This window comes from Neoarius graeffei, chromosome 1, assembly GCF_027579695.1.
Source record: "Neoarius graeffei isolate fNeoGra1 chromosome 1, fNeoGra1.pri, whole genome shotgun sequence".
In the NCBI taxonomy this organism is placed as follows: Eukaryota; Metazoa; Chordata; class Actinopteri; order Siluriformes; family Ariidae; genus Neoarius; species Neoarius graeffei.
Window position 1 is genome coordinate 26,215,363 of NC_083569.1, and position 24,992 is coordinate 26,240,354.

The following is a 24,992-nucleotide window of genomic DNA, read 5'->3' on the forward strand; positions in this document are numbered from 1 at the left end:
ATCAGAGTGAAATGCAATACATCACATGTTTGATTCACTGACTTCAGAGTAACAACTGTACAGATGAAAGAGTCCTTATATGATTTACTTACATCGATTAGATTATAAATTAACACTAAAATTATACTTAAATCTAAAAAGTGTTTTAAATCCATCAATTTTTTTAAATGTCTTAAATACATATGTACAATTGTTAAAATCTATACAAATATTGCATGTTATTTTAAAATAAGATTGTGTCCAAGTTTTGTTTTTTTTTCCCCATGGATAATGTAAAAGAGCTGTTTGATAATTTACAGTTCATTTGTCGGTATATGCACAGGCATTTTTTGTAAAAGAAATCGTTCAGGAAACACTAAAGTTGGCTTTGATAATTAAATGCCATGCTTGTTATATCTGCATGCCAAACCCTGTGTAATAAACTAAACGTTAAGTGTGTCGAGATGACCGGACTCAAAAGCAAGACTAGCAGTTCAGCAGGTAAGAGTGATTTATTGAAAAGCAAGACAGCAAAAAAACATGCAAGAGACAATCAGTTACATGGCTGGCCTTCATGCAGTACCTTCCGAGTGATATTTGTCAGGAAACGGAATAAAAAGACAGACACTCAGTTAACATATTTCCACTCAAAATAAACATGAGGTGCCTGGTCAAACTGTCTTCACGTGGTGAGCAGACTGCTGGAAGCGTCAGCCTGAATAAGGAGAAAAACACACACAAATCAGTGTGAGCCAGCTTGCTATCAAGTGCTATACAGTGAGTGTGGCTCCTTCAGGATCTATGACCTCGCATGGAGCAACAATAAACGGAACACACGGATTTAAATTGCAAACATTTTATGGTTATGTTATGGTTTTGTGAGGCAGCATGGTGGTGTTGTGGTTAGCACTGTTGCCTCACAGCAAGAAGGTCCTCGGTTTGAGCCCAGCAGCTGACGAGGGTCTTTCTGTGTGGAGTTTGCATGTTGTCTGTGTGGGTTTCCTCCGGGTGCTCCGGTTTCCCCCACAGTCCAAAGACATGCAGGTTAGGCTAATTGGTAGCTCCAAATTGACCGTGAGTGTGAATGGTTGTTTGTTTCTATGTGCCTGCGATGACCTGGTGACTTGTCCAGGGTGTACCCTGCCGCTCACCCATAGTCAACTGGGATAGGCTGCAGCTCACCTGCAACCTGGATAAGTGGCTACAGATAACGGATGGATGGTTTTGTGATTATTTCCCTTCAATACCTGTTTGCAATTCAGTTTCACTGGCAGACAAAATCAAAGTTGCATAAATTATGATAAGGTGCATCACTACTGTTGGGTGTGTTTAGAAGCACACGTGTTAGCATTTGCGTGAAATGTGGCATCATAATTTTGTTTGAAGTATAAATTTTTAAAATGAAGCACATAGTATTAGTTGCCAGATATGAGAATTTCTCACACATAAATAACTATAAATTTTCCTTTTAAACAACATGTTTGTGAACAATAATGTTTGAGTGAGTAAATTTGGTGGTGGATTCAGACTTTATAGTACACACACGTACAGAACCAATCAAAGGTCTGGACACCTAATTCAATGTTTTTTCTTTATTTTTATTAAAAGATTTATTACAACACCATGTCTTAAACTAATGATGGATGTCGTTTCTCTTTACTTAGTTGAGCGGGTCTTGATATCATATGGATTAGTACAGTCATACAATAGGGCTATTTACTGTATTTTTATTATTTAATATTTGATCTCAATCACATTAAAAAGGCAAGAAACTCGTCCACTAATTAACTTTAGATGAAGCACGCCTGTTAATTGAAAAGCATTCCAGGTGACGACCTCATGAAGCCGGTGAAGATAATGCCAATAGTGTGCAAAGCGTCATCAAGATAAACAGTGACTACTTTGAAGAATCTAAAATATGAAACACTTTTCACATTTTCTTTTGTTTACCACATAATTCCATATATGTTCCATGTGTTATTTCATAGTTGTGATGTCATCAGTATTGTTCTACAAAGTGGAAAATAGTCAAAATACAGAAAACCCTGTGAATGAGTAGGGGTACACAAACTTTTGACTGGTACTGTAATTACAGCATAGATTATACAGAGTACATTATTAATGCAGATACTCAGGGGTGTTCTTTAAGGGGGAACATTTAATCTGACCTACAGTTCTTCTGCCAGTTTGAGTAGACTCTCCAGGATCATGTCACCCTCCCTGAGATCTGCAGATTCGCCTGCTTGCCAGTTTGGATTCTGACCAGTGTAATGGTGGTGGCTGAAGAAGGAATACTGGACAATAAGGGGTAAAATTGTGTTACAACACACATCAAGGTTTCACTTTTTTTGACATCCCAACATTCCCTTCACAACACAACATGTATCATCAAATCTTAATATGGATGCACAGGCTCAAATAATGACTGGCAATTTCTTCTGATTAGTACACAATCTGAAAAAGTTTCTCAGCACTCACAGGGTAATATCCACAATAAACGTTGGAGCCAGCTGGGTGTTGGGAGAAGTTCATGTTTGAATCCAAGGAGCCTGGGCTACAGTAGTGATACCCTGCAAAAAAATTTATTAAATGACTTCCCATTTGGGAACACATTAACACCATCTCAGTAAAGCATTATTCTGGAAAATATTACAATACAGCTCCTATAGCCACTCTTATTTCCTCCCTACTGTACTAAACGGTGCTGACATATCAAGCTTTAAAATAGTTGTGTCAGAAACAATTGAAAGAAATCACATGCAGTATAAAGCCTGACCGATAGACTGGTTGGCCAAATTAAGGCTCTGTTAAATTATTGGTATCAACAGAAATCATGTGCATAAAGCACCTCTAATATCATTAAAAAAATAAATATTCAGTATGAAAAAGCACATATTAATGAGTTCAAACAAAAGCCAAAAACATACTGCCAAGCACCATATGGCATTAATCACTCGTATTTTGTTCAAAAAAAAAAAAGCAGTTTTGCAAGACATCGTAGTACTTGCTGCTTATAAGAAACACCAACACTGATGCTGAGAAACAATACACTGGGCGACATCCCAAATTGCATGCATGCAAGTGTACATCAAAATACACCATAACACAGTATTTGCTTCAGAAGCATGCGATTGGGATGTATAGTAGATTTACAAGAATTAAACTATCATACTATTCATTACCTGGTGCGTAAAATCCGTAATGTGAGTGATGAGGTACGAACGTCCCAGCAGGCATTGAGCTTGGTGAGCCCTCATGGATGTGCCTGCAGCTGGATTGGTGCGAACACTGCGAGTTCATCGGGAAGTGGTGGAACCCAGAGCCTGGATTGCCATGGCCCATTACGGATGCTTGGGAGGGTTCGGATGTCCTGTCACAATCCGTCACATTCTGTGAGCCATCACCATGATTGTTGTGAAGAGCTTCCTCAACCAAGACTGAATCTAAACACAGAGACAGGGCAGATATTAATGAATAAAAAGTACTAAAAATTCAGATGATTGCTAGAGACCAAAAACTTAGCTAGCTGGCACTGTACAAGCAAGATGACTTTCCTTTTCTTATTCTCTGTCTATTGTCTTTACAAATTCCTGTAGATGACTCACTTTTTTTCCAAGGCTATTCTCCGATTAGTGAAATAGTAGTTTTAGGTGTGTCCAAACCTTTTATTGGTACTGTAGCTAGCCCTTTATCGGTGTACCATATGAAAATCTCCACACCCAAACTACCATAAATATCATTAAAAAAAAAAAATACCATAAATAACCCAAAAATATGTTTTCAACTAGAATACTTGCGTGTGGAAGGTGATCCCTCTTGATTTGCAATATTTGTTGGCATAATGTTAATCGTGAAGCATTCATGCCCCTTTCAAGGAATTTAGTCCACTCTCTTATCTGTTATCTTATGTCTCGTGCACATTCGAGGATTTTCAAATCTTAGCCAAGTTTAAAAATGTGGGCAACAGACAGATTTAATCAATTTTTTTTTTGTATTTTAATCGTAAGAATGCACACACCAGATGATTCATTCAAGGTGCAAGACCACACATTTGGCGATTATACTGAAACGATGTAGATGAATAAATATGTATTTTAAACTACCAACCGTTTTTCATCGTAGCAGAGTTTTCCTTGGGTGAATTCACCATCTGATAACAGAAACACTTTGTTGACTTGCTGGTCACCTTTATCCCAGCAGCAATCTTGGCCTTGTTGCCAGGCGTGAGTCGCTTTAGTTTGACCAGAAGCTCTGGGTTTGCCCGTCTGAAGTACTCGTTGTGAAAGTGATGCCGCTGGGCCAAGGCGAAAGCTTTGCCGAATTGCTGCCTCTCTGAGCTGTCATGATCTGGGTGCACTTTTCTGAAACCATACAGGTTTAGCTGGCGAAAGAAACTGATGATGGAAGTGGTTTTGAAGTACGCTCTCGTCTGCTCATTAGGAGAACCTAACACTTCTTCTTCAAAGGGTTCCTGATAGATGAGTATTTGTTCCCCACTGGAGTCCCAGCAGATTGAGCAAATTTGAGGATTGTTCACCAAATGCCACAACTTGCTGGGGAAATGGTTGGGGTTGATCGGGATGGTGAAGCATGTTTCTTTGACTTCCAGACCAGCTGAAGAATTTGCAAGCACCTGGTGAAAACGGACAGGAGCTCAGGGTTAGTGAACTGCAGTTATTGATTTATATAGACATTTGTAAACTAACTTGATTATAACAGTTGCTCTTTAGTGTTGACTAGTTAGCAAGGCGGGGGGGGGGGGGGGCGCAACGTCACACACTCAGAAAATAAAGTGCAGTAGTAGTCCTATTATGCATGGTCATTGGGACAGTACCCTCTAATGTGCTTATTTGTCCCATTTATATACTTCCTGGGAACACATATGGGCCTTTCTGATCCTACAAAGTACCCATAGTTACCTTGAGGCCCAATAATGAGCCCTAAGGGTACATTAGTGTAGATTGTACCTTGGGGAACAGAAATGGACTCTTACTGTAACACTATTTCTGAGAGTGGAGACTTGACCAGCCTCCTTTTTGTTCTTGTTTTTTGTTTGTTTTGTTTTAAAATAATCAAACAAAAACAGACCCAAAGTCAGTTTGAATTACACGATCATGTGTGGCTTATTGTCTGATATCTGGAAACGTACACCTGTTATTTTGGTTCCATTGGAGGTTCTCTGTTCTCCCCTCTTCTCAGAACCGTTAAAACTATGCGGGAACCGTTACTCACGCGCCAGTCTCGCGTGTTTACATTCAAAAGGAGACAAGCATGCGCATTTTCTTCTCTAGCACGCGCTGTGGAAAAACATGAATATTCAATGAGCGCGCGCGTGGACTTGTCCAATCAGAGTAACAAGCGCATGCAACTTCATCCGGCCCACTGATCTCTCTGTAAAATATCTGACTATTTTCTACATTGTAGAACAATACTGAAGAGATGGAAACTATCAAATAATATATGGAACATTGATGGAATTATGTAGTAAACAGAAAGTGTAAAAAAAAAAAAAGTTTCATATTTTAGATTCTTCAGAGTAGCCACCGTTTACCTTGACGCTTTGCACACTATTGGCATTATCTTAACCACTTCATGAGGTCGTCACCTGGAATGCTTTTCAATTAACAGGCAAATAATAAAAATACAGTAAACAGCCCTGCTCCACAACTGTAGTAATGCATATTATGTCAAGAACCGCTCATCTAAGTAAAGAGAAACGACATTCATCATTACTTTAAGACATGAAGTGTGTTTTAATGAATAAAAATAAAGAAAAACTACTGAATGAGGTGTCCAAACTTTTGACTGGTACTGTATATGAATATAGAATAACAGTTACAAATCATGAAATCTTTGAGGTAAATGATTGTATTTAGAATGCATGTGTAAGTTTGACGTCTTTTTGTCGTGAGTTAAAGGGCAGAGGAGTGAAACATGATATGGTTACACTTTCTCTCTCTGCTTCGCCAGACTATTGACCAGTTCGAGTCCGATGGCTGTTACTGCAAATGAAGGGGAACCGGGAGATGGTTTATGATGCACAAGCTCCTTTTTTGATGGGTATGCAGCATTCCTTTGGATTTTTTCCCTCTAATAAATCCTTTTTATTTATTAACTAAACTAAGTAACCAACGAATTAACTAATTTATTTATTTATTTTTGAATAAATAAGGCTGCGTTCTGTGTGTTTTTCCTTACAGTGTCATTGCAATGATGAGTCCTGAAGACAGCTGGGTGGCCAAGTGGCAAAGAATAGGTGTAATTTATACACTTCACTATAATTCAGGTCATTCATTTATATATACATAAATGAAATAAAGTCAATATTTGGTGTGAGATGACCCTTTGCTTAAAAAAAAAAGTAGTCTGAGGTACAATGAGTGCAGTTTTATGTGGAAATGAGCTGTAGGTTTTACTGAGCATCTTACAGAACCAGCCACAGTTCTTCTGGACACTTTGACTGTCACGCTCGCTTCTTCATTTTGCAGCAAAACCCAGCAGCCTTCATAACGTTTTCTTTTTTAATGTGAAAAGTGCTCTTATGTAATATGCTGTTCAAACATTTTGTTTTTTTTTTCTGTAACATTTAATTTTGTGCTGGAAAATGAATGTTTGGGACTCTAAAATGTTTTTGTATTCACTCGATAATGTAGAAATCATAAAATAAAAATCTATAACAAAGTTTGTATGAAAAAAACAGGGTGCCTAAGACTTTTGCACAGTCCTGTGTATATATAAATAAAATATTACTGCATTTGTGAATCTGTTATTTTCTTTCACAGGAAATTTCAAAGCAGGTGTCTATCCAGCCATCCATTATCTGTGGCCGCTTTATCCTGTTCTACAGGGTCGCAGGCAAGCTGGAGTCTATCCCAGCTCACCATAAGCTGGAACATTTACTGGAAGATTACAGTAACTGGCAAACACACCGCCTAGTGGCCAGTGTTAGTAATTACCAGTCAGACACACCGCCGAGTGGCCAGTGTTAGTAATTACCAGTCATACACACCGCCTAGTGGCCAGTGTTAGTAATTACCAGTCAGACACACCGCCTAGTGGCCAGTGTTAATAATTACCAGTCAGACACACCGCCTAGTGGCCAGTGTTAGTAATTACCAGTCAGACACACTGCCGAGTGAAGAATGTCTTAGCGTTAATAGGCCGTAAGGTGAACCCCGAAAAGTCTTTCAGAAACAAGATTCCGCTCCGACGTCTCCGAACTACATAATATCCAATTCTTAAAAATGGACGTATTATGAAATGATGTCATCAAAAAGTTCTCACCTTGTAATGCTGTCAATTTTTCGCACGAAGGCTTGAAAAAGCGAACTAATGTCATCAGCGCGGAATGATATTTTGGCACCGCGGAATAAGATTTCGCTACAGAACAGGTTCCACGGTTGCTAACGTAGCCCATAAACACCCGCGATGTAGCCTATTTCGTAAACAAGAGACCAACATGGCAGCCGCCACAGCCTCGTCTAGCAGCAGTGGAGGAGAGGAAAGTTTGGAAATAACGGCAAAAAGGAGAAAACTTCTTGCACGTAAGCAGTGCTATATGCATATAGCTTCTGTGAAGCACGGAGTGACCCAGGAATTTACCTTCAAACGGTGGAATACGATGACCACAGTATTCTGGTACACATTAAGGACAAAGACTGTGTGGCTCTGGAGGTGCAGTACCACAAGAGCTGCTACCAGCAGTACACCAGATTTCTGAATGAGCCTGCTAGACAAGAGAAGGACAAGTAAGCCATGTACTAACTTCTCATACATGACCATAGAATGCTACTTGCTACTGTTCAATGTGAAGACAATTAGTCACAGCACTGTGTGTGTGTGTGTGTGTGTGTGCATGTGCATGCATGCGCATGTTTATTTAGGTCAGTGTAGTAGTGGTTGGCAATATCTATCTGCATTTCTTTTCTAAATACTTCAGATAATACATACATTCAATTTAGCATGTAAACATTGCACCTTGTGTAAGTTGTATTTTGTTCCCCTGTACTTGTGTACTGTCAATGAAGTAAACTCTGAAACCTAATCTAAATCTTATGTATATTCTGCTGTATTTTCTGAAGGAATGAGCCAACATATGAAATAAGCTACAAGGCGTTCTGTGAGAGGATCATCCGGCAAAGGCTGATTATCAACCAGGAGGTGCTGAGAATGGCCCATCTGAGAAAGTTCATTGACATGGTGAAGTCAATCAAAGGACTGGCAGATGCTCTTGTGTCTCTGCAGGAGTCTGTTGCACGGACTTGTGCAGGTGTAGCAATTGCTCAAATATGAAGGAGACAGAGGACAAGGAAGATGACCAGTGCCCTGACAGTGATGAGGAGTAGCACCTGACTGAATGTTAGTGTGTGTGTGTGTGTCTTCCCCCCCTCTCTCTTTCTCTGTCACTGACACCTAGGTCATTGCCTGGATGCTGACCCCTGCCTTTTTGCACCGTGCCACAGGACCTTTTTTTATATATATATATATATATATATATATATAAAAAATGGGTGGCACGGTGGTGTAGTGGTTAGCGCTGTCGCCTCACAGCAAGAAGGTCCTGGGTTCAAGCCCCGGGGCCGGTGAGGGCCTTTCTGTGTGGAGTTTGCATGTTCTCCCCGTGTCCGCGTGGGTGTGGACATGTTAACCTAACATGCAGGTTAGGTTAACTGGTGACTCTAAATTGACCGTAGGTGTGAATGATTGTGTGTTTATGTGTCAGCCCTGTGATGACCTGGCGACTTGTCCAGGGTGTACCCTGCCTTTTGCCCGTAGTCAGCTGGGATAGGCTCCAGCTTGCCTGCGACCCTGTAGAAGGATAAAGCGGCTAGAGATAATGATATATATATATATATATATAAATAATAATTTTTTTTTTGTGTATATATAAATTTGCATTTGTAATGTGTATATATCACTGTTTTGTTTACATTTTCTATTAAAGTTTGCAATTTGCCACATAGTTATGTTGTGTGATGTATGATGACTCAGTCTTGCACCTTCTTTGTTGCCGCTGCTGCAGGTGCATAGTGCTGCCTAGTGCGTTTACCTACCTCTACTGTGCCGCTGCATAGGTAGTGAATACTTGAATCCCTGCCATTGTGCCTCTGAACTGAGCAATAGAACTGCAATATTATATATAGGTTGTATTATTATTATTATTATTGTGTATTATTCCTATGGACTCTTCTCCTTCCTGCACAATTTCTTAAATCTTGATCTGAAATCACACGCATTGCCTATATATTATATATGCCATTTTATGGCTAATCCATGGTGTGTATAGCCCACAATGACGAGTCAATACTCTATTCCATTACTGCCTGTGTAACATTGTAGGTCTGTTTTTCAAGCAAATTGTTTTATGGTTGATCAGTACTTTATAGTTAATAACCTAAGAGAATGAATACATGAATGGTCCTAGTCATAGACCATTACACCATATTTTGTAGTATAATGGTGATAATAAAAATTATTTTTATTCTAATAATATAAACACTTCAATATACCACATATATGCAATATTGTCTTAGTGATGTATTTAAAGCACTATTTAGGACTTAGAAGACATTTCACCCACTTTGGAGGGCGTTTTGGAGACTTTCTACTAATGTGACTGTAATTACGCAAGCTGTCAGCTGATCTGTGGTCAAAAATCGGCAACGCGATTGGTCCAGACTGGTCACGTGATGTCCCAACACGTCATTTTTAGAGGAAAATAGTTCGCCACGCGATCGCTCGGTGCGAGGAATTGACAGGATTATAAGGTGAGAACTTTTTTCGCCACACTTTCTAGTACTCATTCTTAATTTTAAAATAAATATTTCGTAGTTCGGAGACGTCGGAGCGAGATGAAACGAAAACGGGGTTCACCTTACGGCCTATAAGAGGCTTTTGAGAAACCCAGCCCTGATCAGTATGAAGGTAAAGAAGAAGGAATGAGAATAGACAGTCATGCGATTAGTGTGTGTCGTGTTAGTAGACTATTAAAACTTAAAAAAAAAAATACAAATCACTCAGTTAGTACAAGGTGACTTACTACGAAGGAGAAGATTAAATCGCTGATAGCCGCTGATGAATTGCTGATAATCGCTGATAATCGCTGGAAACTCGCTGTTAAGGTTTGTGTCGCTCTGAAGCTCTGTGTGGATGTGTGGCTCTTATATAGCTGCAGATTTTGAAACATAACTAATTAAACTGTTTTCATTTAAACTAATTAAACTGTCTTCTTTTAAACTAATTGAACTAATGAAATTGTCTGAATCATGTGACCTGGGTTTCCCCCTAAACTTTAGGGGAAAACCCAGGTCATGTGACCAGGTGACATCAGCTCCCTGAGAGAGAGAGAGAGAGAGAGAGAGCATCCTGATCGCTCTGTGTTGCTCAGTAGCCCATTCAGTGTTCTGTGTGGGCGGCTTTACATCTTCTCTCCCGGACCGAGAGCTCATAGGCTCGTCAGAGTGAAGCCATCTGGCCGCCATCTTACCCCTCACATCGCGTGGATTTGGTTTGTGTGTTAAACCGTCATATCCGATCAAACTGGCCCCAAGACAAGTTTCTCCTGACCCCCATCCCCATTACCTCCTCTTATTTTCTCAACTTTACCCCCATTCCTTACATATCTTTATAGCGCTCCCCTTCACTGTTTTTTTTTTTTCTTTTCCATTTCAGTCTCTGGTCATTTTATGAACAGCTCTTTTACTACTATAATTATTTTTACAGACATTATTTCAGTTTATCTTTTTCTTTTGTATAGTTCTTCCTTCCTTTCTATCTGTTTATTTAAATACCAACACAAAGGCTATCCTTCCTTTCTGTTTAGGACAGCTGTTGAAACAGGAATATTTTCTCATGTTATTTGCCATTTTCACTTCATTCTTACAGTCAGGTTTTAACAGTATTTATTGGTCACAAGCTGCATGAATATTGTGACAGTGAATTATGTGACTTTGCAGCTTTGCTGAGATTTCGTCCATATAGCGTTCCGATGCTCTCCCAACTGAGCTGCTTTACCTGAAAATCAGTAATGTATGAGGCAAAAATCAGACGCTTGGTCCAGGAGCAAGGTGAATCCCATTTTATCTGATGACCACGTTCGTAGAACAAGCCCGACCATGCCACCATCAGAGCTCTGTTCTAATGCTCCCTGAGCCACCATGTTGCACCCAATGCACACATTTCTTTAAAGGTCCCATGGCATGAAATTTTCACTTTCTGAGGTTTTTTAACGTTAAAATGAGTTCCTCTGACCTTCTTAAGTCACCCCAGTGGCTAGAAATGTCATAATGTGTAAACCAAACTATGCCCACCCTTTGTCAACATTTGAGAATGGCGCGTCAAAATGGCGCGTTGATAGGCTCTTCCCTTTACTACGTCAGCAAGGGAGATGATCCCCACGCCCCCCCTCTGGATTCCCACCCACTGTATGGATTGCCCGCCCAGCTCAAAAGTTGCCACCATAGATACGTCACTTCAATTTTGTAGTAAGGAGACCATAGAGGACACAACAACATGGCACCACCTAAGTGAGCGAAACATGGAAATTGCGCTGTACATGGATGTGACAACACAGAAAGGAGTCTGTTTTTACTGCCGACGGGAGAGCCTCTGAAGACGCAGTGGCTTAATTTTATTTACTTCAATAATACGCCGTCAAGTCTACCTAAGACGGTGTATGTTTATCAGAAGCATTTTCCTGGTGAATGTTTCCACAACTTGGGACAGTACAGGGCAGGTTTTGCACATCAACTGTCACTGAAGCCTGGGTCCGTACCAAGCATCCCTGCCGCATCAGCCACAACCAGCGAACAAGTAAGTGTATAACTGATAAGTCATTTTGCCGTGTTTTAAAATCGGTGCGTTAGCCTTGCAATGGCTACATTAGCTGTGCAGCTAACCGCTTCCTGCAGTTAGCCAGGTACTCTGTGCTACAAAACCAAAAAGCATGCAGCATGCTCTGTTAAACTGAGTTTAGTCTGGAAATTGACTGTAACTTATGAGCTTATGTTTGACTATTGCTCCGCAATGCATGTCTTCTGTTGGATAAGCGATATGTTGCTGTAGTTGCTGCTTCTATCCTCTTTGGTTATGGAGTGCGTGTTCAAGCCTAGGGTATTATACGTTCGTAAACTACCACTCCGAACACTCTCACTCTCTGTTCTCTGTGTCACGTTGAGATTACGAAAGGAGTCCGAGGGAGAACGGGGTTTTGTCTTAGCAGCATGGCTACAGGCGCTGATGGCAGCGAGTATGTGTGTACGCAGCTTGGTCAAGCCCCTCCCCCCATGGCCCGCCCCCACCCTCTACCCTTCCCCGCCTCCATGCTTCTCATTAGCAAAACGACGCACTGGGAAAAGGGCTGAAATGGGGCTTTCTCCCAGGAGGCTATATCTACGTGCCGAGGGTTCATTTCGAGAAAGGCTGCGGATATAACATCCAGAAACCTCCACGAACCCGTTTAAAGCATCAACAAACCACCATGCCATGGGTCCTTTAACTGCATGGACCAAAATTCACAGCCATGACCCATTTTCATCTTTAACAAAAGTTATTTCTTTGTCCATCATTCAAAGTGGGCAAAAGCTTTTAAAGGTTCCACCAAGAATTGGACTCGGATGACTGGATTCAAAGGCCAGAGTGCTAACCGTTACACCATGGAACCAAGTTATGCTCCACTTTTAATTTTTAGAAGATGAATACAGACCCGGGGCATTGCTAGACATAAAGCTCTATTGGGTCACAGCCCCCCCATATCAAAGGTTTATGGTAGTTATTGATTTTCACCCTGGCAAGACTGCATAGTTTTTGTAGCTTATATAAATGCTAGTATGCACTGACTTTTGAGTGCTACGCGATTCTGTAGATTAGAACTAACTAACTACTTTTGACAATGCAGTGAACTTACTGAAGGTTGACAGCCGTAAATCAAATGCATACAGCATCAACAACTAGCATCACTGTTGCCAGCTGACCGAGCATAGATCAATGATGATAATATTAACATACAGCTAGATCATCTTACCTCCCTCCACCTTATCCACATCTCTCCTTACTGCTTCTCTCCCTGTCTCTGTTTTGGATGAAGAATTTCCTGATGTCCATCTGCAGAGGTACAACCCTGATTCCAAAAAAGTTGGGACAAAGTACAAATTGTAAATAAAAACGGAATGCAATGATGTGGAAGTTTCAGAATTCCATATTTTATTCAGAATAGAACATAGATGACATATCAAATGTTTAAACTGAGAAAATGTAGCATTTAAAGAGAAAAATTAGGTGATTTTAAATTTCATGACAACACCACATCTCAAAAAAGTTGGGAAAAGGCCATGTTTACCACTGTGAGACATCCCCTTTTCTCTTTACAACAGTTTGTAAACGTCTGGGGACTGAGGAGGCAAGTTGTTCAAGTTTAGGGATAGGAATGTTAACCCATTCTTGTCTAATGTAGGATTCTAGTTGCTCAACTGTCTTAGGTCCTTTTTGTCGTCTCTTCCGTTTTATGATGCGCCAAATGTTTTCTATGGGTGAAAGATCTGGACTGCCAGTTCAGTACCCGGACCCTTCTTCTACGCAGCCATGATGCTGTAATTGATGCAGTATGTGGTTTGGCATTGTCATGTTGGAAAATGCAAGGTCTTCCCTGAAAGAGACGTCATCTGGATGGGAGCATATGTTGCTCTAGAACCTGGATATACCTTTCAGCATTGATGGTGTCTTTCCAGATGTGTAAGCTGCCCATGCCACACGCACTAATGCAACCCCATACCATCAGAGATGCAGGCTTCTGAACTGAGCTCTGATAATAACTTGGGTCGTCCTTCTCCTCTTTAGTCCGAATGACACGGCGTCCCTGATTTCCATAAAGAACTTCAAATTTTGATTCGTCTGACTACAGAACAGTTTTCCACTTTGCCACAGTCCATTTTAAATGAGCCTTGGCCCAGAGAAGACGTCTGCGCTTCTGGATCATGTTTAGATACGGCTGCTTCTTTGAACTATAGAGTTTTACCTGGCAACGGCAGATGGCACGGTGAATTGTGTTCACAGATAATGTTCTCTGGAAATATTCTTGAGCCCATTTTGTGATTTCCAATACAGAAGTATGCCTGTATGTGATGCAGTGCCGTCTAAGGGCCCGAAGATCACGGGCACTGAAAGGGTTCCCCCAGCTGGAACGGTCAACTTCTCGAGACCAATGCCCTCGTGCCACCTGCAGAATTCTGGGGAAAAAAAACACCGCGAAAAAACAGAGAACCAGAGATCGGTTTCACTGCTGTTTATTCAGTTTTCCCACCAAAGATGAAATTTTACAAACAACCTTTTATAACAAATTATAATCTCTCTAAACGGCCTATTGTGTCTGTCGAATATGTGTGTGTGTGTATGAAAAGGATGTGTGTAAAATGTGTGTGTGTGTGTGTGTTTGTGTGTGACCTCAGAGAGGGGTGGGTGTAAGATGTGTGTGTGTGTGTGTGTGTGTGTGTGTTGTGTGTGTGTGGATATCTTGTGCTAAGACAGCAAATCACATCTTAATTCCAATTCCTTAATTCCATTAATATGTATGTGTGTAAGTGAAAATATATCCTGTATACATTTCAGATGTTCTAACAGATATCAACATTTACCTCATGTTCTGATAGAATGTTCCAAAACACGTCTCGAGCAATGTGTCTAGCTTAGACAGAAGGTCACACGGTAACTTACAAGTTACACAGAATTCAATGCCTTCTAACATACAATATTAAGAATAAGTATTAAGTATTAAGAATTACTGCCTTCTTGGTCAAGAATAAATATTTACAATTATTTATCCTTCCAAAGGAATAAAACCTTACAATATGTGTGTGTGTGAATGAAACCTTCAATCATAAGCAAAATAACATTCATATCAGCGATTCAGCAATTTCAGCATTTATGCACGTCAAAGCGTGTGAGATATTTTCACAACAATTTTAAACAAGACACCATGTTTATGTCTAGCAAAGAGGAAGGTCAGGTTAGTCTAAAATAATAAAGGATCTTAAAAGCTCTAAAATATTAAATCATAAAGTCTAACAATCCTAAATCACGTGTAGCTATAAAACTAACTTAAATCATGGCTTTAAATCTAACAATCCCCCCCTTTGATACTAGATTGTAATCTAGTATCACACCCCAATATTCTGATCATACATACAACTCATATGCTTGAGTTAATCCTTGCTCTTCTTGATGGGTATTGGTGCTCAGAGGGCGGGCATGCCCTATCAGCCCTTGTCCCACCTCACCGGAGCTTAGAGAAACTCGAAACCTCTTAATTTGTCCCAAATACACACTACTTCCTTCAGAGTAATTTGTTCTAAAACAGTGAGGGAAAATGGAATTATAGGGCATATCGACCTATAGTGAGAACAGAGTCCTATAAGAATACAGAGCTTCAGAGCATAGAGACGTGTAATAATACATCAGATGGCATCAGATGACAGACATAACAACTTTCATTCGTGTGGTGTGTGCTCATGCAGTCCAGTTAGCGAATTGCCAGAAGATGTTGTCTTGAGGTCCAGCTCGAGCGGGTAACCCTGCTCCGAGCAGCAGTAGAGTAGTCACGAAACTCGTGATGAGGACTGTCATGGTTGTAGTGAGGATGATTGGTCCCAAATGGGGCGCAAGATCTCTTCCCGTCTTTGTTCACAACGTCTTGCAGGTAATATAATCTGAGGATTCTCAGTCGGCCAGGGCTGCACACAGGTCATGTCAAATCTGTATAGAGCTCAGAGAGAGAGAGAAAGAGAAAACAGAGACTGGATAGGGACATAGAAAAAACGTTAATAGCAAACTTGTCATTGTAACACAGCTTTGTTATGGAGCCTTCTTCAATCGCGTGGCATGGATCCACTGTGGAAAAAGATCAGTTAAAACAGCAGTAGACTAAAAGTAATGGCGACTATGTCTGCAGGCCCACTATATATAGGTTCTCCCAATTGTCCAAATCGTTTAAAAAGTCGCACCAGCACCTTGTCTCCCACATGAAAGGGGTGTGTGGGTGCTGATGGTGGAGATAATATTGTCACAAATTTTATGCAACTTATCTATAAGGGCTGCAGAATACTCATCCATATGCGTTTTCAAATCAGAGGTAGCCGGAGCCAGAGTTCCCTTCTTCCAGGGGAGAGGGAAAGGTCTTCCAAAATAATTTTTTAGTGTCAGATGAATTTCAGCCAGAGTGGCTGGCAATAAGTCTACCCAATTTTTCGAACCTGTGGCCTGCATGGCCTTAGTTAGTTTGTCTTTCAATGTTCGATTAGTACATTCTACAATATCAGAAGATTGAGGGTGGTACGGAATATGAAAACGCCAGTTTAGTGAGAGATACTTACAGAAAGGTTTGTGTGACTTTTGAAGTGAAAGGGGTACCCTTGTCTGAGTCTATGGCGTCTGGAACCCCATAACGAGGTATTATTTCTTTTGCCAGAATACGAGTAACTACCTTCGTGTTCTCTCGAGAACAAGGAAAAGCTTCTACCCATTCAGAGAATTTGTCCAGAATCAAGATGACAAAAATCAAATGAGAAAGGAAGAGCGTATGCCTCATGCACAATATCAGGCAGTGAACACACAGAGTAACCACAGAGGTATTATAAATATTATAAATTATAAATATTATACATCGTTTGAGGGTTTAGAACAAGAACCATCAACAAAGATCCCTAGAGGGCTGGAGGAGAGAGATCAGACCTGATACTAGTAGTATGTACAGGTACGATTTTTAGACAGCCAATATCAATGTCATCCCAAGTGTCATCCCGAGAATTAAGGAGGCGTGCGAGAGCGTGACCTACATTATCAAAAGAGGATGTGACACAAATTTCAAGATTGTTAGTAGAACAGAGAATAAACAGTCATATGTTAATTTAATTATCAATTAAATTACTGATAAATTAATTTAATGGGTCTGTAAATTTTGCAACACCTGTTTAACTTGATGTGACGAGTGCAAGATCAATGAGTGAGACAAAACCAATTTTTCCGCATCTAAAACCATCAGAGCACATGCAGAGACAGCCCTTAGACACGCAGGTAAGCCTTGAGAAACAATGTCTAATGTTTTGGATAAAAAACCCCGCACAAGGACGCATCCCCCCCTCATGCTCCACAGAGGCTGTGCCTTGGTGTTCACAGGCATAGAGCTGGAAGGGCTTGGAGTAATCAGGTAACCCCAGAGGTGGAACAAAGAGCGCTTTTGAGGGAGTGATGAGCGTCCATCATAGTATCAGTCCAGGTCAAAGGCTGTTGCAGTGGATCATGATGAGAGATTGAAGAACGGAGAATCTTGTCATATAAAGAGCAGTCAGGGATCCATTGTCTGCAGTAATTGATAAGACCCAGAAAAGACATCAGTGCATGTTTAGTTGCAGGGTGTTTTGGCGTTTTGTGTCTAGAATGACAGCTTTGAGAAAGTTCAAAACTTCAAAAGTTCAAATACTTAAGTGTCCATGCAATATTATGACTTGGTCCTGGAAACCTTAAAGCCCTTGTGCGCCAGATGTTGGAGCAGGTGCAAGGAAGTGTCTTGGCAGATTTCTGGTGACTCAGCAGATACCAGAAGATTGTCTGCGCACTGCAGGACCACAGAGTCCTGAGGGAGGGAGAGGCCACAGAGTGCGTTACGAATTTGAATTACGGCTGAAAAGACAGCAGGAGAGTCAATGAAACCTTGAAACAATGAAAACGTGTTAAAGCATACTGTTTCCCCATGTGCGTGAAGTGTTTTTCAACAGGAACGCTGAAAAAGGCAGAACAGAAATCAATAAGAAATGTCAGGTACAATGGATGCAACAGGGACAATCAATTAATTAATCTTACGTAAATCCTGCGTAAAACGCCAGGTACCATCAGATTTAGGTACTGGATTGACAGGTGTATTGTATGAGCTGGTACACGGTCTCACCACGCCTTGGATGACATCAATCCAGAGAGAGAGGTACTGCTTAACATAAACAGGCGTTTAAATGACGTTTTTTCTTCTTAATGGTTAAATAAAGATAAACCCAAGTCTCCGATTTATAAACACCACTGGAAGGACAAAAATTTTTTTTTCTCCAACATTCTTCAAGTAAACGTTTGTTAACTCTGTTTCTTGCTGAAAACAAATTATGGTTAACTAAATACATTAAAGGCCTATCCATTCCATATCCTCTGTGGTTTTTAAAGGCAAAAGTATGGAGGTTTAAAACTCAGCAAACAGTTAATCAGAACATTTCATATCAATAGTTCGAAATTAGGAGGAACATGTTTAAGCTTAGCCTCATAAGGAGCAATAAGTTTAAAAAAAGAAAAGGAGATATAAAACAGGGCAAATTGAAATGACAAACAATTTCACTGAATGTAATTTGAATAAAATTGAATAGCTGATAAGCACCTTTTGTTGGATTCGATATGTGACAGAGACTTAAAATCCTCAAAACACATTTTTAATTCAATTAAAAATAATGGGAATGGACATTTTGACTTTATGTATATGGAATTTACCTAGTAATATAAAGAGATTAATTATATTACATTTATTATTGTGAGAAAGTGCCAAGTGCAGATATCTGTGTCCTTGTCTGCCATGCTTGCATGGATGGTTGTTTGTTTATATTATTGCTATCTATCTGGGTCAGTCTTATCTCAATGTTGACTGAGAAAAGAGACAGAGCATATTGCTACGGAACAATTATTCAAATATTATATTTATAATAGGACGACAATTATTCCACGTCTCGCTAAAACGCGTCAGAAACAGAAGTATATAGGATATTTAAAGGTTAGAATTTTCAGCATGACCGTTACATATGATTAATAAAAAAATACCACTACACGATCAGTTTTAAAATGTTTTAGATCAACATTAGGTCATTGTTAAACTTTTCGGCATTTCCATTCACAAGTAGGGTAAATATATTTGATGCCTTTTATTATGCCTTTAAACAGGAAGTGGTATACTACTCAATATTTTAAAAATGATTCCTGATAAATATCTTCAAATCTGAAAGTGATATTTGAGCTGAATTAATCAAACTCAAAGCCTTAAATATATTTCTTCTGTTTTTACCATGTCTATTTAATTTAAGTGAATGTTTTAAAAATGGTTTTTGTGTTGTATTTGCTTGTACAGTTATTTCATTATTTAAGGTCTGAACGTATAGAATTACTGCCCAAATCTGAATAGACGAGAGTTTTGTCCTAAAGAGCTGCTTTTTCTTTTATCTAGTGCGCATGCCCAGCTCACAAGCATCATGGGAACTGGAGTTCTAATGTCATCAACACATAACATCACAATTTTGCCGTCACATACTTCTGTCCTACTTCGTATTCATCATTTATAGGATCTAGACTATAAAGCATCATGAAACTGCATTAATAGCTGCACTATTAATTATTAAAACACATTAATAGTCTTATAGACTACTCAGGGGTCCTGTTCAGAGATCACCTCGCAGACCACTCGTGACTTTACTGGTAACTTTCCAGTTACAAGTTTCAGACTATCGACACACAATGAATATAAAATAAAATAAAACGCTGAAACTAATTGATTAAGAAGCAGCCATTCTGTGTTGAGGGAAGAGGATCTCTTCTCTCCTTCCGTAACAGTGATGAGATTCACGAACGATTCGGATCTTTTTCGAGACGAAACATAAAAATGACTCGATCGAGCGAATTGATACAGACGCATGGACTGCATTTGTTTGAGTTCATGCACACGTAATGGTTTGAGGAAAGTTCATACTTTAATTTCATGCAGCATGAAAGTGTGATTATTGTTTGCAATTTGAAAACAGGAATACAAATAAGGTTTCCGTAGATTCTGAGTCAAGAGTGAAGAGTGAATCAAGTAAATTGATTCACACGCATGCGAGTTTGTTCTAAAGAATCGATTCAGTGAAGCTTTCGTTGAGATTAAAATGCACAATATACAGAATGTCCGTATTTTATACGGATTTGATTCAATAAATGTAGTATACGGGCGTACAAATAAAGTTATACGGATTCTTAAAAAAATACGTCAATATTTATTTAGAGCTATAATCAATTCCCACGATGATAAAAGAGCGCATAACATTTACACTTTGTGTTTTTTTCAAACATTGGAGCTTTGTATTCATTCTGAAAAAGTAACCGGGATATATCATTGTTAATTATCATTCAAATTTTAGGTAAATTATTTTAATTTGCATCTTATAAGGATTTTAATTGCCAAATTGTCTAGAATGCTAAACCACAGCAATTCATCCAATCCCGTGGGGTTTTCTCGGGGTCCGGGCACCTTAATACAATTTTCCCCCCATGGTGGCACGAAGGAATCAGTCCCGAGATTAATTATTGTGGGTAATTATTATGGGTTTAACTCATAAAGCACGCTCTTCCCGTGACAGCTCATTCACTTTACGAGGATAACCTTCTCATAAACCAATTACGAGGATAACCAGAAAATCTTCCCATAAACCAATTACGAGGATAACCAGAAAATCTTCCCGTAAACCAATTACGAGGATAACCAAACAAAAATCTTCCCGTAAACCAATTACGAGGATAACCAAACAAATTCTTCCCGTAAACCAATTACGAGGATAACCAAACAAAATCTTATAAATAGATAAGTGGGTTTTTCTGATACTACCAACCAGGCGGAAGTCCCCCCCAACTAATCAATTAAAAGAGACCCCTTACCTGACTGGAAGTATCCCCGTACGGGCCACCAAATTGAAAGGGTTCCCCCAGCTGGAACGGTCAACTTCTCGAGACCAATGCCCTCGTGCCACCTGCAGAATTCTGGGGCGAAAAAACACCGCAAAAAACAGAGAACCAGAGATCGGTTTCACTACTGTTTATTCACAGTTTTCTCACCGAAGATGAAATATTACAAACAACCTTTTATAACAAATTATAATCTCTCTAAACGGCAGCTGTGGTTATGTATTGTCTATCGAGTGTGTGTGTGTGTGTGTGTGTGTGAAAAGGGTGTGTGTGTGTTTGTGTGTGACCATGGCTATGTATGTGTGTAAGCAAAATAATATTTCATATCAATGGATATTTCAGCATGTATGCACGTCGAAGGGCGAAATGTTTTACGACAATTCTACTATGTTTAGTCTTAGCAAAGAAGTGTATGTCTTCTCCACTGGAGGAAGGTCAGGTTACACAGGGATAGTTTAAAATCACTGTTATAATAAAGGATCTTAAAAAGCTCTAAAATATTAAATCATGAAGTCTTAACAATCCTAAATCGTGTGTAGCTATAAAACTAACTTAAATCAGGGCTTTAAATCTAACAACAACCGTCTATGGGCAGCGCTGCTAAAAAAAGCCAGGGTTGCAAAACGAAACCCTGGAATGGACTGCAATGACCAGTATTCACCCATCCTATGGCAAACAGAATCTCAAACTTACTCGTAAGCACGCTAAATTGCGTAGGGAAACATCAAGGCATCCGTTTCAGTACCTTAAGATGCAAAACTGGATTTCAACGTGGTATCAGTACACCATCCCGAACATTAGTAAGCAGGACTTAACAGACCTCAGGATCAAGATAGAAGAACGCTTCTCCACTGGATACCGCTAGCCGAACACTGCTCCTAGTCCGCTCGGCCAGACAGCAGAGCGAGACGCATCGTCGACCACACCCAGGTCTTGAGCTGGCCACGTGAGTTGGCAATGCACTTGGGCCACTGCTCAAATACCTATGTGCGGTGATCAAAAGAAGACCGCCGTCCCGTTTCACACCGAGAGCACAGGGGCTCTGGCGAAACCGATCCACCGCCAGTCGGACCGACACGGGCAGCACTCGACAGGGCCCCAAATTTCACACCACACGTCGCCAGCAGGATTCGAACCTGGCAGGGAAACCCCAACGGATTTCAAGTCTGCGGCCATGACTACGGGAGGTGCCCAAATTCGTGAGCGACAAAAAAAAAAAAAACACCCCCACCGCTTTTTTTTGGCAAAGCCACACCAGACGAAGACTTCGTTTTCACCCACGCGATGGCGAAACTCCCCCCCACCACAGGCTGTTTGCACCAAGCGTGGGCCACAAGGCCCATTAGCAAACCGCTGCAACAAATGTCAGAAGTGGGATTCGAACCCACGCCTCCAGAGGAGACTGCGACCTAAACGCAGCACCTTAGACCGCTCAGCCACCCTGACACAAAGCGCCCAGCCAGAATCCGGCGTGGAACATGCTGAGGTCTCATGTCGACCTCACACGTGGGCCATGCGCTTGGCCAACGATTGCAATACTCTGGGCCGTGCTTTTACAAGCAACCTCTGCACACTTTTTAAGACAGTGCTTTGACTCGACCTGTCCGGGAGAGAAGCCCTTTCCGTTTCGGGCAGATTCCTGGAATTGGACCCGCTCCGTCTTTTGCCAGACAAGCTCGGGTAAAAGCCTCCACAGAACAAGGTTCCGGCTGCCTTTCATCAAACCCAATTTCAGATGGCGTCAGCAGCATACTCAAAGCAGCGTGGGAGACGTCGAGTGGAGGTCGAGGACATCGCTTTAACCAGGTGGCCACGACTGCACACGGGGCCACGGGACAGCGTGGACAAATTATCAGGAGATGCTTCGGTGCACTTGGTTTCAAAACGCATACGCTTCAGGGAGGCAAAATCCTCAGGTTGGACGTGAACGAGTCTACGGCCTAGCCTCGTTGATTCACTGGATGTACAACCGTCTGTGGGCAGGGCTGGTAAATAAAGCCAGGGTTGGAAAACGAAACCCTGGAATGGACTGCAATGACCAGTATTCACCCATCGTATGGCAAACAGAATCTCAAACTTACTCGTAAGCACGCTAAATTGCGTAGGGAAACATCAAGGCATCCGTTTCAGTACCTTAAGATGCAAAACTGGATTTCAACGTGGTATCAGTACACCATCCCGAACATTAGTAAGCAGGACTTAACAGACCTCAGGATCAAGATAGAAGAACGCTTCTCCACTGGATACCGCTAGCCGACCACTGCTCCTAGTCCGCTCGGCCAGACAGCAGAGCGAGACGCATCGTCGACCACACCCAGGTCTTGAGCTGGCCACGTGAGTTGGCAATGCACTTGGGCCACTGCTCAAATACCTATGTGCGGTGATCAAAAGAAGACCGCCGTCCCGTTTCACACCGAGAGCACAGGGGCTCTGGCGAAACCGATCCACAGCCAGTCGGACCGACACGGGCAGCACTCGACAGGGCCCCAAATTTCACACCACACGTCGCCAGCAGGATTCGAACCTGGCAGGGAAACCCCAACGGATTTCAAGTCTGCCGCCATGACTACGGGAGGTGCCCAAATTCGTGAGCGGCAAAAAAAAAAAAACACCCCCACCGCTTTTTTTTGGCAAAGCCACGCCAGACGAAGACTTCGTTTTCACCCACGCGATGGCGAAACTCCCCCCCACCACAGGCTGTTTGCACCAAGCGTGGGCCACAAGGCCCATTAGCAAACCGCTGCAACAAATGTCAGAAGTGGGATTCGAACCCACGCCTCCAGAGGAGACTGCGACCTAAACGCAGCGCCTTAGACCGCTCGGCCACCCTGACACTAAGCGCCCGGCCAGAATCCGGCGTGGAACATGCTGAGGTCTCATGTCGACCTCACACGTGGGCCATGCGCTTGGCCAACGATTGCAATACTCTGGGCCGTGCTTTTACAAGCAACCTCTGCACACTTTTTAAGACAGTGCTTTGACTTGACCTGTCCGGGAGAGAAGCCCTTTCCGTTTCGGGCAGATTCCTGGAATTGGACCCGCTCCGTCTTTTGCCAGACAAGCTCGGGTAAAAGCCGCCACAGAACAAGGTTCCGGCTGCCTTTCATCAAACCCAATTTCAGATGGCGTCAGCAGCATACTCAAAGCAGCGTGGGAGACGTCGAGTGGACGTCGAGGACATCGCTTTAACCAGGTGGCCACGACTGCACACGGGGCCACGGGACAGCGTGGACAAATTATCAGGAGATGCTTCGGTGCACTTCGTTTCAAAACGCATACGCTTCAGGGAGGCAAAATCCTCAGGTTGGACGTGAACGAGTCTACGGCCTAGCCTCGTTGATTCACTGGATGTACAACCGTCTGTGGGCAGGGCTGGTAAATAAAGCCAGGGTTGGAAAACGAAACCCTGGAATGGACTGCAATGACCAGTATTCACCCATCGTATGGCAAACAGAATCTCAAACTTACTCGTAAGCACGCTAAATTGCGTAGGGAAACATCAAGGCATCCGTTTCAGTACCTTAAACTGGATTTCAACGTGGTATCAGTACACCATCCCGAACATTAGTAAGCAGGACTTAACAGACCTCAGGATCAAGATAGAAGAACGCTTCTCCACTGGATACCGCTAGCCGAACACTGCTCCTAGTCCGCTCGGCCAGACAGCAGAGCGAGACGCATCGTCGACCACACCCAGGTCTTGAGCTGGCCACGTGAGTTGGCAATGCACTTGGGCCACTGCTCAAATACCTATGTGCGGTGATCAAAAGAAGACCGCCGTCCCGTTTCACACCGAGAGCACAGGGGCTCTGGCGAAACCGATCCACCGCCAGTCGGACCGACACGGGCAGCACTCGACAGGGCCCCAAATTTCACACCACACGTCGCCAGCAGGATTCGAACCTGGCAGGGAAACCCCAACGGATTTCAAGTCTGCCGCCATGACTACGGGAGGTGCCCAAATTCGTGAGCGGCAAAAAAAAAAAACCACCCCCACCGCTTTTTTTTTGGCAAAGCCACACCAGACGAAGACTTCGTTTTCACCCACGCGATGGCGAAACTCCCCCCCACCACAGGCTGTTTGCACCAAGCATGGGCCACAAGGCCCATTAGCAAACCGCTGCAACAAATGTCAGAAGTGGGATTCGAACCCACGCCTCCAGAGGAGACTGCGACCTAAACGCAGCGCCTTAGGCTACGTTTACATTACGTCGAATCAGCGGATCATCAGATTAACGTTCTTAAAACGATTCGCGTTTACACTAAAACCGTTAGCCGTGCACACAGCA

At 41.8% G+C, this 24,992-nt stretch overlaps 2 non-coding genes across 2 annotated transcripts; both read right to left on the minus strand.

Moving 5' to 3' along the window:
* Window positions 1-22,066: 22,066 nt before the first annotated feature.
* Window positions 22,067-22,149, minus strand: trnal-uag (transfer RNA leucine (anticodon UAG)). The gene has a single exon. It is a non-coding gene; the product is annotated as a tRNA-Leu (tRNA).
* Window positions 22,150-23,453: 1,304 nt separating this feature from the next.
* trnal-uag (transfer RNA leucine (anticodon UAG)) lies at window positions 23,454-23,536 on the minus strand. Its single transcript has one exon. It is a non-coding gene; the product is annotated as a tRNA-Leu (tRNA).
* Between the last annotated feature and the right edge of the window lie 1,456 nt (window positions 23,537-24,992).